The sequence below is a fragment of the Cetorhinus maximus genome, chromosome 3, assembly GCF_964194155.1.
Source record: "Cetorhinus maximus chromosome 3, sCetMax3.hap1.1, whole genome shotgun sequence".
In the NCBI taxonomy this organism is placed as follows: Eukaryota; Metazoa; Chordata; class Chondrichthyes; order Lamniformes; family Cetorhinidae; genus Cetorhinus; species Cetorhinus maximus.
In genome coordinates this window covers 42,489,546-42,505,759 of record NC_135881.1, presented here as the reverse complement: position 1 = coordinate 42,505,759, position 16,214 = coordinate 42,489,546, and positions in this window count along the sequence as shown.

Genomic DNA, 16,214 nt, shown 5'->3' with positions numbered 1-16,214 from the left:
TTGAGCTAATAGAGCAAGGTAGCAATTTAGGTAATGATAACCAGAATGTGCCAGAAAGGGGCAGAGCATACAAACTAAAGAATGCACAATGCACAGCAGATAAGGCCAGAGATGACAAAAAGGCAGAGTTAAAGGCTTTGTATCTAAATGCACATAATATTTGTAACAAAATGGATGAATTATTAGCGCAGATAAAAATAAATATGCATGACCCAGTAGCCATTACAGAGACATGGTTGTAGGGCGGCCAAGGCTGCAACCTGAATCCTGAAGGGTATTAGACATTTTGAAAAGACAGGAAGCTAGGAAAAGCTGGTGATGCAGCAAGTGATTAGGAAGGCAAATGGAATGTTGGTGTTTATTGCAAGGGGAATGGCACATGAAAGTAGGGAAGTTTTACTGCAGCTGTACAGGGCCTTGGTGAGACCACATCTAGAGTACTGTGTACAGTTTTGGCCTCCTTATTTGAGAAAGGATATAATTGTGTTAGAAGGATCTCTCAATTCATTCCTGGAATGAAGGGCTTATCTTATGAAGAAAGGTTGAACAAGTTAGGCCTATACCCATTGGAGTTTAGAAGAACGAGAGGTGATCCTATTGAAACACATGAGATCCTGAGGAGACTTGATAGGGTAATAACAGGGAGGATGCTTTCTCTTGTGGTGGAGACTAGAACTAAGGGACACAGTTTAGGAATAAGAATTCTCCCTTTTAAGACTGAGATGAGAAGAAACCTTTTCTCTCGAGGGCTGTTTGTCTGTGGAATTCTTTTCCCAGAAAGCAGTGGAGGCTGGATGATTTAATTTATTCAAAGCTGAGTTAGACAGATTTTTGATGGACAAGGGAGTTATAGGGGACAAACAGGAAAGTGGAGTTGAGACCACAACCAGATCTGCTTATTTGCTGCTAAGTCCTGTGTTCCTATGACAGAAACCAGGTCTGATATGGTACATATATTTGGGACACATTTTTGGGAGCAGCAGGCAGAGAGAAAGGGACAGCCCTAGACTCCAGTAAAGGAACAGGACTCTGCTTCAAATGCATCAGGAGGCAGAGAATTTAGGCTGGCCTTTACTTACTTATTTCAGGAACCAAACCAGTTTTTTGCTCAGGAGTTTGACTGCCTTGACTGGAATGAAGCCAGAGAAACCTGCTACTGCAAGTAGTAAGCCTCTGAGAATCCATCTTCATAAACATCCAAACTCTATCTCCTCAGTGGACCAAAATTGAATCATGGGCCTGTAACGTTTCAAGCTTTTTTTCCCCAAGAGAAGCAAATGTGACAGTGAATTATTGGACTTTTAAGACCGAAGTGCATGTTACGTAATCACATTTTCTTGTGCGTGTCCATATGAGAGAACCTGTCATTTGCCTGTTCTTCAGAGTTACAGCCCTCGGGTGGGGGGCTACAACACTTCTTTTAAAACACAGCTGTCTTCAGTCAGTTGAGAGGTGAAAAAAGGGCGAACCATGCTACCATCTCTCCCCTATACATACCGTAGCGGAAGCTAAAACCACAATGTGGGCCTGAACTGAGTGTGACTATTGCCCTGTTTTATTCTGGAGTTTGGTTGAGTCCTAACTTTGGATTTACATGAGATAAGTTTAACTTTGTATGGGCATTAAGCTTGTGTAAATATACCCTGACAATCTTTCTGCAGTGTTGTTTAATCTTGGAATGGAAACTCAGAAGGTTCCCTTATGCAGAAGTTCTCCTAACTCATCATGGAAATTCAGTTCTGTACTATATTGTACAGTGCTCGGTTTGTAGCAACAAAACGTTTTGATAAGTGAACCATTTTAATAAAGACAGAAAGCTGTATGTAAAATTAACTGATGGACCTGTCAAATCAGATGCAAAAGTATTAACTCATATATGTGACCTTCCATCTAACGATATCACCCTAAATTCTCCATCACTTGGCATACTTCCAACTGAGAGAGATGATAGGAATGCAGCCTCAGAACTTTGGTGAGGTGAGATAAGATCATTTGCTTCACTTTTAATGATTGAACAAGCTGATTCTGAAAAGGCAAAGTCTATCACAAGTGCCGCACTTGAAGTCATCACTTCCCGATGCCTTGTTTGCAGGCCTGATGCCTGCTTTGGAGTTTCTGAAGCACATGTTGTGGTTGTGGTGAACTACTGCCCACAGCTGATGTTGCCATTTGCATCAATCATCAAGTAGAGTTTCCCACTTGTCGTGATAAAATTCAAGGAGGGGGCACCTTAATCCCCCATATCTCATCAATTATCAAAGCCATCTCCTAGAAACTTGATTTCTTCATTAATCCTAAAAGCTTGTTTCCTATTCAGCAATGTCTAACTCCGTAAAAAGCCAAAGTTTTACCAAGTCTTGATTATAGCTTGTGCAACCAGGTGGGGAGGTTCTTTTGACACCTGTCTTTTAATCTTGCAAAGGATTCAAGAAAAACTCATTTTCTGATAGGCAATCCCTTTTTTGCTGCTAATCTTTCTCCATTGCAATCTTGATTGTCATTATTTTATCAATGCTGTTCTGCTTTGTGTTTATCTATGTTTTTCAAGCTTCTCAAGCTTTTCCTGTCTTTTTAACCACTGCTGCTGTGTTGAAATCACAATACATTTCATATTGTCATGCTCTAACTCATTCTTTCTGAAAGGAGTGTTAGTTTGTTGGATTTTGATAAGGTGTAGTCAACTTTAAATTTGTAAAGCTTCTTGCATCTTTTGCTTAGCCTACCTGTGCCTTGAACATGTGAAGGATCTAGAGGATTGTCTTTTGTTAAGAGCTGACCAACAATGAACCAGCTAGAAAATCTTGTACAGATGTGGAAATGAGGTTGAGACAGCTTATTACAAAAAACTAGATTGCTGAAAGATCTTGCTCCAGATGGAACAAAACAAAACAGAAGAACTGTTTAAGAACAAACTAAGGAAACTTTCAATAAATCTGCACTGAAAATGAGCATTTTAGAGGCAGAGAAGAAGAGGAGTTAAAGTTGGGTAGTGCACTCCTTGCCTCCTTTATTTTACGATGTCTATTGCCATAAGTTTACATAAGCTAAGAGGTTGCAAAGCAATGATGGGTGTTTCAATCTGTAAGAAAGGCAAGTAAGATTGTAACTTAAACCAAGACCTTACTAAATATTGGACAATAAGCAGTAGTACAGTTGAGATACTAAAACATGAGTTAAATATGTTTAAAAGCACTATTGGCATGAGATCTGTATGAATCACTTTTGAGCTGTGTTTATGATGCAGAAGAAAACTGTCTCAGTAAGCAGCTAAGTTGTATTTATTACAGTTGGTAACTAAATCTGTTATATTTAATAAGTATGAGGTAAGTCCACTGAAAGCAGTTTGTGCCACGAGGAAATAAATTAGTTTGCGAGGCACTGAGGTTATGAAAAACTATCTGGAAACTATTACCTGGTGTGGCAATTCTTGCACATGCATGCTTCTCCTCTGAAATCAGTACTACACAATTGGTGTGTGTGGCTTCCACCTGCATCCAGTCTGTGTCCCAAAGGGAGGAAAGCATAATGCATTTCTAGATGAGTGAATCCATTCTCAAGGTTCATCATTAAGCATCTGGGTCTGAATCAGTTGCCCTATACTGGTTTTCTTTAGGTATTCCGAGAGGCTAACTGTGCATAGTTGCTCTGTTCCTGTTTCTAGCAAAAGCGATTGATCATCAGGACTGAGCTGTGAAAGTCTAAATACTTGCCTATGTTTAAAGAATTTGCGGAGTGTTTTTTGCCAAATTCTTTGAGCACTAGAGAGATAATGGGGTGGCCAAGATAGGGTTTTAAGCTGAAACGCTAGTTTAGCCTGTGTTTACCGCAATATGTCATCTTGACAAAGAAATTGAAATTGAAGCCTGCCTGGAAACTTGCTAAATAACTGATACTTAAAATGCCCACTAGTGCTCATTTAAAGAGACTGCATAGCATCTTGGTAGCTAGCGCTTCAACTAAAGTACTCTCCTAACAGCAACAAGCTGTTTGGGAATGAACACGGCATTTATGTGGATTTCAAGAGCCACTTAAAGGGATACTCACCATTTTATGGTCATTGCAGCTAGAACTGTGAAGAAGACCTCTGAGATCCATTGGGAGACTTTCTGAGATACTTCATCAGGATTGCATGAATATGTGATCAACATTTATTTCAGGAATTCTGAGGGTTTCACCTAAGTGCTGTGTTGGACCAGATAATAGGAGTCACCAGGAGAAATGGAGTACTTGGTCATGGGTATCTTGCGAGGTGATCTTGTTATCTCCCTTGGTGTGGACATGGAATGAGAAGGAAGACGTAAGGTCAGGTAGAGCAGCATCAGTTGCTGCAGGAGAGCGAGATAGAAGGGCAAGGTGGCGTTCCACCCTTAACTTTCTGATACAGGTCATCCCTCCTCTCGCATGCCACCAAGATCCCTGATGCCGCATCCGAGAACCTGTGCACCCTTTCCCTCGGTCCCTGACCTGTCTTACAATGTGCTGCTGAAGGTCAGTCAGAGCACCTCACACCTTCAGTGGATGCAAGGAGCCCACTTATACTGCTCCATGAAAATTGCTTCTAATTAATACTTGAGAGTTAAACCTTCAGGTGTCTGTTTATCACCTCGAGGCAAGATTATAGTATAGTAATAGTAATCAGCAATTTTAATCAAATTTGTATGCTAAACCTGGACTTTCGAAACAGGCTAGTCTTAATTAGCACAATACCCATTTAGCACCTGTTCTAACCCTTTGGCCAAAATAGCCCTTAATATGGCTGGTTTAGCCTGGATGTAATGTCTCATTAAAATAGAGAAAGCTGAAAAACAGTGATTGTTTGCAGTCAAGTGAAAGAGATGGACTTTTATTTTCTAAGCCATGGAGATAAGTAAGATTGACGTTTCCTTCAAGAGTCAAATCAGAGTACTTTTGAATAGTTTTACATGTAATATTCAACTTAAAAGTGTGACTTGTGTGGTGGAGTGAAAGTGATGCAGTGACACAGAATGTTAAGAGTTCAGATGCTGTTCTGCATGGACGAACAGGGTACCACAGGATGTGTAATCTTAAATTGAGGTCCCTGTCTTCCTGTGCTGATGTTCAAACTACCCAGCAGGAGTTGGTTCTCCCCATTTAGGATTTCAATCGATATAATGTTTTATGATATTAATCAGTAATATGTTTTGATTCCATTAGATGATTTAGTACAAATTTGTTTGCTAACATCCTAGGTAGAATTAAGCTTTTTCTTCAGGCAACATTTAAGGGCTCGTCAGCATAGTCACGACATCAGTCACATGTATATTGATGAAACCCAGTTCTACTTCACCACCATCTCTCTTAGCCCACCTACTGTCTCTAACTTGGTTGACTGCTTGTCCAACATCCAGTACAGGATAGACAAACGTTTCTTGCACATAAATATTGGGAAGACTGAAGCCATTGTCTTTGGCGCCCACCAAAAGTTCCAATCCCTAGCTACTGACTCCAGCCTCTCTCTAGCAACTGCCTGAGGCTGAAACAGGCTGTTCGCAAACCTGTGCTGCAGGTCCTCTTGAATAATGTCTCATAATTTTGACAGTCACATGGAAATGCAGTTGTTAAAACGCTAAGACGTATTTGACCTCAAGAGGAAATTATGACTACACATTCGCACCATTGCTAAGAATGCCAATTTTTAACTCCATATTACTGCCTGCTCATTTTTCCTCACCTGTGCCTCTTGTTACCTCTAGACTTGACTATTCCAACACACATCTGGCTGGGCTCCCATTTTCCATCCTCTAAAAATTTGAGGTCACCCGGTACTCTGCCAGTATCCTAACTTACACCAAGTCCCATTTACCCATCATCTCTACACTCGCTGACCTACAAGGTGCTATTTAAATAAAAGTTGTTGCTGCTTCCAAACTTGCTTATGCTGGCAAGTGAAACTTTTTGAGCTGCCAATAAAGCAGTGTTGGTCAAATTTGTTTCTATTTGTATGTTATTCCACTACTCCACATATTTTGCAAACTCTTCTGGAGCAGTTGAACTAGATTTCCTGTTGTATTTAGCCTGATTTTAGGCTGGTAGGAAATGGGATGGGGTATTAATTACACTGCATCGTCTCACATGTTTACGCCTGCCCAATTCTCCGTTATTTGCAGTGGGAAGTGAATCCTGTATTTTGGTAGGTGCAACCAGATGAGGTAGCAAACATGTTATAATGTCATCCATCCTAGTTTCCACCATTTCGTTTTTTATTTGCACTGAGCAATAATTATAGCCGTGTAAATTTGGAATCTGGAGGGAGGAGGCAGTAGTATATTTGAAGAATCGAGCACAGATGTTTTAAAGCTTTGCCGTATCCACATTCCTCCACTGATTGTCTTAGCGTTTTAACAACTGCGTTTCCATGTGCCTGTCAAAATTGTGAGACATTATTCAAGAGGACCTGCAGCACAGGTCCACAGCGTTCACTGCTTTGCCAATGACAGCTAAGGTCACCATTTCCCTTCTGTTCAATGGGATCATTTCAGGCTGCTTCTGGGAACATCTGTAATATGTGCCAAACAGCTGTGGTCTGATGCATTTCTGACTTGTTGATACAATTTTTTTCAGCCACTCCATGGACATCCAACGCCAATATGACAAAGCATTGCAATTTTAATCAGTGTTTAGACTCCCACAGAGTGGGAGTGCAAATCATGCATGGCACACACATGGCTATATGTGCTTCCCTTACTGATAGCCAGATGCATGTCAACAGAAAAAGGATACCATTCTGTCAACATTTATGACCAGTAACACATCACATAATTGTTTTAGCAATCATTTCTGCAGAAAGGCAAGTCTCAGGGGAGACTTTCGGGATCAAGGTTATCCTCTGCAGCTGGAGCTGATGACAATTGTGCATTTTCCCAGAATCCTAGCTGAGCAATACTACAGTAAAGTCTGTGTGGGAAAGGGGAGGTTAGTATGAGTTTTAAGGAGAAGAGTTGACATGTCACTTGAGGCAGAAGGAATGACATGGGAACCTGACATGGGTATTGTAGGGTACAGTGGAATGATGGAAGTAAAATTTTGGTACAAACCTACAGTTGGCAGTCTTAGTTTCCCAACATGTCTTCCCTCCAAAGTTATGGAGAGGAGGGAGTTTAATTTAAACAGCCCTGTTTTCTCCTCTCACTACCTGCCCGTAAACAGAAAGATGTTTTGATTTTGATTTCTCCCTTTTTAAGTGGTAGCATATTTCCCAACCCCTCAGTTTTGATGTGATCCAATTTCTCTTAATAACCCCACAGCAAACTCAAGATAGGGTAAAGTCAGAGGGGTAGTTTATTCACACACACTCAAACACGAGAGGAGGGACGCAATGGAGCCCTCATTTTTCATTCTCAATAAAAGAGGGGGGGATAAAGAAAGGTTTACAGGGCAAAGACCACAAAATAAAGAATTATTGTTTCACGTGAGTCTAGAATCAAAAGTCCAATGGTGAATTTCTCCACAGAGGCCGGCAGGCTGAAGACTGATGCCGGATAATTTGCTTTTCCAGTAGAAATGACTTCCACGATGGACTAAGCACATAGAGATAAATTGGTCTTGTAGGCTCTGGTACAGAAGTTCTTGTGGAAACGTTGTAGTTGGGGCGGGAGGGCGCACAGTTATTCAAAATTGGACAAATCCCTTTTTCTGTGCTGCTGCTTGCTAGGTGGAAAATGGCAGACTGATTGGCAGTACAGTAAGTCGGTGTAACTGGTTCTCCCGGCTGGGGGTGGGGGGTAGGATCAAGTGACTCCCACTTCTCCACTTTGGCTTTGACAAAGGATGTATATTCCTTTGTCTGGATTCTTGAGATTGCTGATGTTTCAAACATTAAGAATTTCAAAGGAGGGTGTAGGACCCTTTGCCCTAGCAGACTGGTAGTCTCCGTTGGCCTGGCTCTGGAAATGTAGGTGGCCTTTGTATAATACCCTTTGAATTCAGTTTCTGCAGCTTACAGGGTCGTCCGTGTATCTTCAAAGATAACAATATATTGTTATTGCCAGCAAGCTCCTTTTGTTCAGGGTTACAGGCAGATATAGCTTCAGCTTTTTAAAAGCCTTTGTCCAGTTTTTAAAATTTTTGCAAGTAGGCATGATGATAATATATGTACATTTATATTTTTTATACAAATATAGTGTGAGGTCTTAGCTCCGTTACAATCCGAAAAGTTTTTATTGGGAGGAGGAATGGGAGTTGAGGGAGGTGGCAGTCTACTGCCAATCCCTCTCAGCTGTCATGAGCTAGTTCTCCTTTTTAAAAAGAGAAGTACAAAAAATGAGTGTGATTTTTGCCATAAGCGTACTCTGGCCTTCTGGTAAGCTCTGATGCTGCCATGCTGCCCTAATGAGTGATTGGATGGGAGGGAAAAAGGACTCCCAGTTGTAGGCTGAGGTCTGAAGGGTATTACATGATCTCTGTTTCCAACGAAAGACAATTTCAGCTTTTAAGTACAAGGGGGGATGGGTAACAAAGTGGCTGATACGTTTGGTAAAATGCATTCTTTGAAGGTGCGATTGGCTCCTCTTGTCTTATCAAACCTGTTTAAATTTATTTGGTGCTAAGTTGTCACATGTGTGTTGTTGCATTTGCAAAGGACTCGCTTGCTCACTATAATTCCTGGCTTCTATCTACTCTGCTTGCAATACTGTGGCTCAGTGCTAATCACGGGGCCGGATATTCATCTTCAGGGCGGGAATTGGGAGTTGGGAATTTTCCTGACTCCGTGATCCTGTCTCTGTCCTGGCAGCACCTGCCACTCGTATTTTCATCCTGGCAGGTAGACATGGGCTGGAGACAGGTCCACCTCCTCACAGAGCAGGCCCAAGGCAGCAACAGAGGTTGGCAAATGGGGTGGCAGGTTAGAAAGCCTGCCTCCGTCTGCTGGGACATCTCAGCATGGTTGTTAAGCCCTCTCTTCTGCTGACCTTTATGAAGAAGAACTTTCACAGCTTCCTCTGTGATAGGCAATTTATGCACAGCAAACTACCAAAACCAGAAGTGTGAAAATGAGCAGGCAATCTTTTATTAGGGACGTCGATTGTGGAATAGATATTGCCTCGAACACTGGTGCTAATTCCCCCATCCTACATTGAAATAGTGCAATGGCATCAAAGTTCACCTTCAAGAATAGACAGGACGTCAGTTTAATGACTCATTTATAAGATGGCACCTCTGACAGTGTAACACTCCCTCAATATTGTGCTGGAGTGTAGGCCTAGATTTCTGTGCTCAAGTCTCTGAAGTGGAACTTGAGCCCGCAACCTCCTGTTGCCCGCAACCTTCTGTCTCAGAGCTGAGAGTGGTATCAACTGAGCCAAGTCTGATGCTGGAACTCTGATCCCTTCTCTCGACCTAATTGATCGCTTGTTCTTGAAATAAGCTTAAGTAGACATCTTGGGTTTTGCTGGGACAGTCCCAGTTTTTCATTAAACATCCTGTTGTCCTGACAATTTGCTTAAAACAGCTCAAATGTCCCAGTTTGCAGCTTTTTCCCTCTTTACATGAACCATATCAAAGATTTCCATCAACTCTTCATGTTTTTTTGCATAGCATCAGCATTTCTTCTCTTCATTTCTTCTCCTCCCACTTTTACCTTGCACTTTATTTACTGTTGGCAAACCCAAAAAATCCTTTTGGCTGCACCCTGGGAATTGGAATGCCACCCACTCACGGGATGCACAGAAATGCTTCTCACTGGCATCCACATCTGGCTTTGGGGCAAATTTTTTGTCCTCCAAAATTGACTGATTCTCAATGGGACAGCTTTTCACTACCCTGGTTGGTTGGAATTTCAGTGCCCTGATTGGCCAATCTGTCAGGATGCTCCGATTGGCGAATCGGGGATTTCATGAAGGAGGCCAGCGGGGGAGAGCCGGAGACCAGTGGAGGAGGCACAGGGGTTAATTTATAAGAGTTACTGGGGATCGTATATAAGAGGTCATTGGGGGAGGAGGGGGATAATTTACCCCTGTGACCTCATATAAACTAACCCCAGGACCACCTCAGAGCTGGGAGAGAATCACCCTCTGGGTGAAGACAGAAGATTGACAGCAATGTCTGCCAACCGCAAACTGCACTCGAAGAGGTAGTCAGATGATGCCCATCAGTAAACCACCAATCAGCACTGAGGAAGGTAGAAGGCAAGTTTGGTTGAGCTGTGGCACATTCAACCAAACTGCTCATTGAAAGATCAGGTGCCTTCCTACTTGGGGCTCTGGGTGCAAACAAAATCTCCCACGTTTGAGGTACGTTCGCTAGTTTAAAATCCAGCTTCTGGCTGAAAATGTGTTGTTAGAACCCAGTGCGCAAATGGAAATAAGCAAAGATTTTAAACGGAGATTGTTCTTACCATAGTAAAATTAGAGTAGAATAGAGGATTCTGGGATCTTATGACATAAGATGCTTTGGTTCTTTTTTTTAAGAAAATGAGGCAAAAATGCCATTGAAACAAAAGTCTGTAGTTTATAATTACTGTCTTCAATAACTGGGTGTTTTGTAAAGGTTGCCAATTCTAGCTGGACATATCCTGACCACCTATCTTCAACTGCTGCTCCCCAAGACTCTTGCCATTGGTTGTCCAACATGCCAGTCATCACAGAGCCTCATTTTCCCAAGGCTTATAAAAAGTGTCCTGGTTTTAACTTACGAAAACCTGTTCACCTTAAATAAGCTAAATTTTAGTTCTGCATCTATTTTTGTCAGGCAAGTGTATTAAGGGGTTACAGACCAAGGTGGATAGATGGAATTAAGGTGCAGATCAATCGTCGCCTCATTGAATAAAGGAAAACGCTTTATTCGAGGCCTGCTCCTGATCATATGTTCCTAAACCCTTTTCTTGTGTTGCCCTTTTTAAGTTGCTTAAGTTCTTTAAATTATCTGGCAGCGCTTTAATAACCACCCCACCCCACCCCACCCCCAAATGGCAAGCTTCTAGAAACCAGCATTCTTAACATCAGGCGTCCTTGGATATTACGTCAATTAGGCTTGCCTCTGAAACTGCAGCAAGTTCAACGCCAACAAAAACAGAAAATACTGGAAAAACTCAGCAGGTCTAACAGCTTCTATGCAGAGAAAAACAGAGTTAACGTTTCGAGCCCGTATGACCCTTCTTTAGAGGAAATCTCTTCAGAGCAAGTTCAGCGCATTTCTCATTGGGTGGCTCTAAATCGCACGCTACCATTTTCCTGCTTGCTGACTGGAACTTTAGCTGCAGTTGTTTAATGATGTGCCAAATATGTGAGTGTTTTTCTGTTCATGGATTAGAAACAAAAAATGGAAATCCGAAACCTGGAAAAAAGAAAAGCAGAGCACATGTCAGCATTCAATAAGTGAAAATTTTGGTTGGAAGCTGCGAGGACACTCATCCTAACCAAGAGTCACTATCTTAAAATGTCAACTTGTCTTCTCTGTACAAAGGCTGAGGGATCTGCTTTGTATTTTCATTGTTTCTATTTTACATTTTTTTAAATATAGGTAGTTTATATTTTCTTTAAACATAAACCACACTGCTACCCAGGTGTGGTGCAGTCTGGTGTAGAAGATGTGCGATGGATGAAAGAGTAAAATAGTAATGGACCTATACCAACCCAGAGTTGCCACTTGTTTAACCATAGGTTACTTCAATGTTAGATTTTAGGTCAAAAAGTAGTACATACTCAGCCATTGGAATGAATTTAAAATTTTTTTCTCTCCCTCCCCCGCTTGCGCACTTTTTAATTTTAGCAATGGCTGTATTACTGTCTTTTTAAAATGTCTTGTAATATTTTAAACCTTAAGCATTAATTTTGGTAATAAGCTTTGTCTAAAACTGCTCTTACTTTATTCCAGACAGGATTACTTTCATTTGAGACCATGGTAAAGAATACCACGGTAATGACCTTGTTCTGTGGGATACTATTTTTCACTTTTAAGAACTATATGCAATAGGGGGAAAAAATTGTACCGAGTAGGTTTCTAATTGAATTTTTTGGATTGAGTCAAAAGAACAAAATGTTGGCAAAAGATGTATTGGGTGGAAACACATGAATGAATATAAAGTCAAATTTAAAACACATTGACTTTTCAGTTTTTTGCCATTGCACATAAATGGTACACGGTCTACATGAGAGTGCAGATTGTGAAATATTTTCATAAGCTATTTTCCTAACATGTTTTGCAGAGCTGTTGTTCATTCTGTGGAATAGGTCCTAGGACAAAACAACAACAATAATTTGTATTTATTATGTAATAGTTTTAACATGATAAAATGTCCCAAGACACTTCACCAAAGCATCATGAGAGGGACCCACATGAGGCAAATTAGGGCAGATGGCCCAAAACCCAGTCAAGGGAGTAGGTTCTAAGGAGTGTCTTAAAGGAAAAAAGTGAAGGAGAGAGAAAGGTTTAGGGAGGGAACTTCAGAGCTTAGCTCCTTGACAACTGAAGGCACTGCCACCAATGGTGGAAGAATTAAAATCGAGGATGCTCAAGAGGCCAGTATTAGATGACTGCAGAAATCTCTGATGGTTGTGGTGCTCGAGAGATTACAAAAATCGGAAGGGGTGAGACCATTGAGAGACTTGGAAACAGGGATGAGAATTTTAAAATCAAGGGGTGCTTGGACAGAAACCAATGTAGGTGAGCTAGCACAGGGTGAACAGGACTTGCTGTGACTTAGGTCACGGGCAGCAGACTTTTGGATGACCTCAGGTTTACGAAGGGTAAACTGTGGGAGGCCAAGCAGGAGGGCTTTTGAATGCATGTTGAATTAAATTAAATGTGGGGTGCCTTGCCAAGGTTTGATGTGAGTGAACCATGTAATCTTTTTAGTTGCTGCCACCAACGAAGTACTTGCAAATATGAGTTCTTTACGTATGAATCAATTCTTAAGATGTTGTATCCCGTTTATGGTATATGTGCAGGAAGTTACAAGCTGTTGAATATTTCTAGTACTCAGTAGTCAGGGCACATGAGTGCTGTAAAATGTTGCTGATAGATTTTCAAGAATTATAATTGAAGCAAATCAAATTAATGTCACTCTGATGTAAAATTTGCCTCTTCTGTGATGAAGTATAGATTGGTGCAAGAGTTTTGGTCAAATTTGGTCAAGCTTCTACACATAACTACATTGTATTGCTTTAATAATGGATCTCATTGAATGGCAGAGCAGGCTCGATGGGCTGAATGGCCTACTTCTGTTCCTACATCTTATGGTCTTATAGTGATGTATTAACTTTGCATGTTAATAAACATATATAGCTTCAAACTGTTTTTGAACATATTTAACAATGCTTTTTGCCATCCTAGCTTCCCATCCAATAATGCCTTCCTAGAATGGCTATATTCAAAATCTAAAGTTTCAAACTCTCCCTTTCTTCTTTGTTCATTACCTGCCTGATTCCATACAGATCTGGTACCTTTTTAATTAATCATAGGAAACATTACAGGTGAAATCTGAACCTAATCTATGTTGTACCTCAGCATGTTGGTATACTTAACGAGCTGTTGCATCAACAAGATTCTCGATATAGTCAACAAAGGATTTTGCATTAGGGTTAGGGTTCCCTATTGGTTACTTTCTATAGTGGATGAACTTGACACTGTCAGACATAAATGCTAATTTGCTAGCCCAATAACTAAGCTTTATTTTTAAATGATTGTGTCTATTGTTCATATGTTTAATTTAAAGGGAATGGGTAAAATTTCAATTGAAGCACCAAGAAATAGTACAGGCACTGCCTCCAGCATAGACTGATAGTGGGTCAAATACCTCATCGTACATCTGTCAGTTATAAAAATAGAAATGCTGTAAATATTCAGTGGGTCTGGCAGCATCTATGGAGAAAGAAACAGAGTTAATGTTTCAGATTGATGACCTTTCACCAGAACGGAATGTTTTTTTTGTTTGCCACGCTGGCAGCTCAGTGGTCAGTTTTTGTAAAGGGCCATGGATCAGGAGAGAAGGTACACTTTTTGCCCCATGACGGCATTCTTGTATGGTCCACGGAAACTTAACATTATCTGAGAGGCTGATATTTGAGTCCAAGTTCCCTAGTCAGAGACAAGATTTGTTAAACTTTGTAGCATTGTAACTTGAATTTTCTAAGTACTATGTGAATCCAATCATGCATTCTGCTAAACCAAGCAGGAAGACTTATTATTACTGGAGGTAGTAGAGACTGGTTCCACACCCTGCCTAGGTTTGTTGAAATTGAGATGAAGATTATATTGAAGATTATAACTATTTGCACATTACATTGAGATATCTTTAGAATAGTACAATGGCAATACACCAGAGATCAGCACTCATTAAAACGTCCACATTCGTTTTTATACATCAGTCATTTGAATTTGAATTCTCCTGTTATTATTGGGGGTCAGTGGGGCTTATCCCTAATAATATTTTGCATTTTTTGCTTAGTTTGCCATTAGCAACAGAATTGTTAAAATAAGATTTAAAAATTTGTTCAGCCTTCGCATATAATGGGACATAATGTATAAGATAAAAGCAAAATACTGTGGATGTTGGAAATCCAGAACAATAACAAAAATACCTGGAAAAACTCAGTAGGTCTGACAGCATCTGCGGAGAGGGATATGGTTGACGTTTCGAGTCCATATGATCCTTCATCAGAACTAAGAAATATAGAAATGAGGTGAAATATAAGCTGGTAGAGGAGGGTGGGACAGGTAGAGCTCGATAGGGTGCCAGTGATAGGTGGAGGCCAAGAAGAGACTGCCAAAGATGTCATAGACAAAAGGACAAAGGGGTATTGACGGTGGTGATATTAGCTAAGGAATGTGCTAATGGGGACATTAAGGGTAGCAAGAAGGACAAGCTAGTGGCAGATGGCCCTAGTGGGGGTGGGGTAGGGGGAAGGGATCGAAATGGGCTAAAAGGTGGAGATGAAACAATAGATCGAAATAAATTTAAAAATAGGTGGGAAAAGAAAAATATATTTGTTAAAAAATTATAAATTATTGGAAAAAGGGGGATCGGTAAGGGGGTGGGGATGGAGGAGACAGTTCATGATCTGAAATTGTTGAACTCAATATTAAATCCGGAAGACTGTAAAGTGCCTATTTGGAAGATGAGATGCTGTTCCTCCAGTTTGCGTTGAGCTTCACTGGAACATTGCAGCAGGCCAAGGACAGACATAATACATCCCAGTGGAGGAAACCTAGAATAGAAAGTCATTCAATCCATGAAACCTAATTATGTCATTTGGTTATCTAAGCCTGCATGTAGCGAGGAATGGTGGAATGGTTGAGAAGATAATTAATGGAGCGGATTGTGGGTCTTGTGGAGAAGATGAGTCTTACAATTGCTAGGGAGACAAGGGTGGGGGTTTTAAAGAAGTTTTTGAGGAATGGTTCAAAGCAGGGGAGCTGATGGCGCAGCAAGAGACTGAGATAGATTAGCTTAATTTGGAGATCAATAAATCCTAAATCAAAGTTCCAAGGAGTCATATTGGACTCAAAACGTTAACTCTGTTTCACTCCATAGATACTGCCAGGCCAGCTGAGCTTTTGCAGCACTTTTTGTTTTTATAATTAATCTTTGAACTTGCTGCTTGTATCAAGAGATAAGGCTACCAACATTTCCCCACTGACAATTTAGAACCTTTAATGATTTTAGATGACCTTGTCCCTATATTATCCAGTGGCTTTTTTGAGCATCCCCTATTTTAAAAAAATTACTTATTTAAAAGTTTTTTTTATTGCTTAGCTACCATCATATCTTTTAATCTAATTTCACAATCTACCTCAGGCAATAACTATGAGGGACATTAAGAAATTGACAAATGTAACTTGGAAGAAGAGTTCATGGAATGCATTTGTAATATGTCAAGGAACCATCTAGAAGGCAGGCTGGTTTAGATCTTGTATTGTGTGGTTAATTTAGCAATCTTATAGTAAAGAATCCTCTTGGGAAGAGTGATCATAATGTGATATAATTTAAGACTAAGTTTGATAATGATCTGGTTAATTCAAAAACTAGGGTCTCAAATTTAAATTAGAGGTATGAGGGGTGAGTTGGCTGAGCTAGATTGAGAAATTGGATTAAAAGATATGACAGAAAAACAATAGAGAATATTTTTTAAAGTTCATAATTTTCAATGAATATACAATTCCTTGTGGAATAAAAACTCAGCAAAAGATATAGAGGTATGGCTAACTAGAGAAGTTAGGAATATTATTGGATTAAATGAAAAATTTAATGTTGCTTT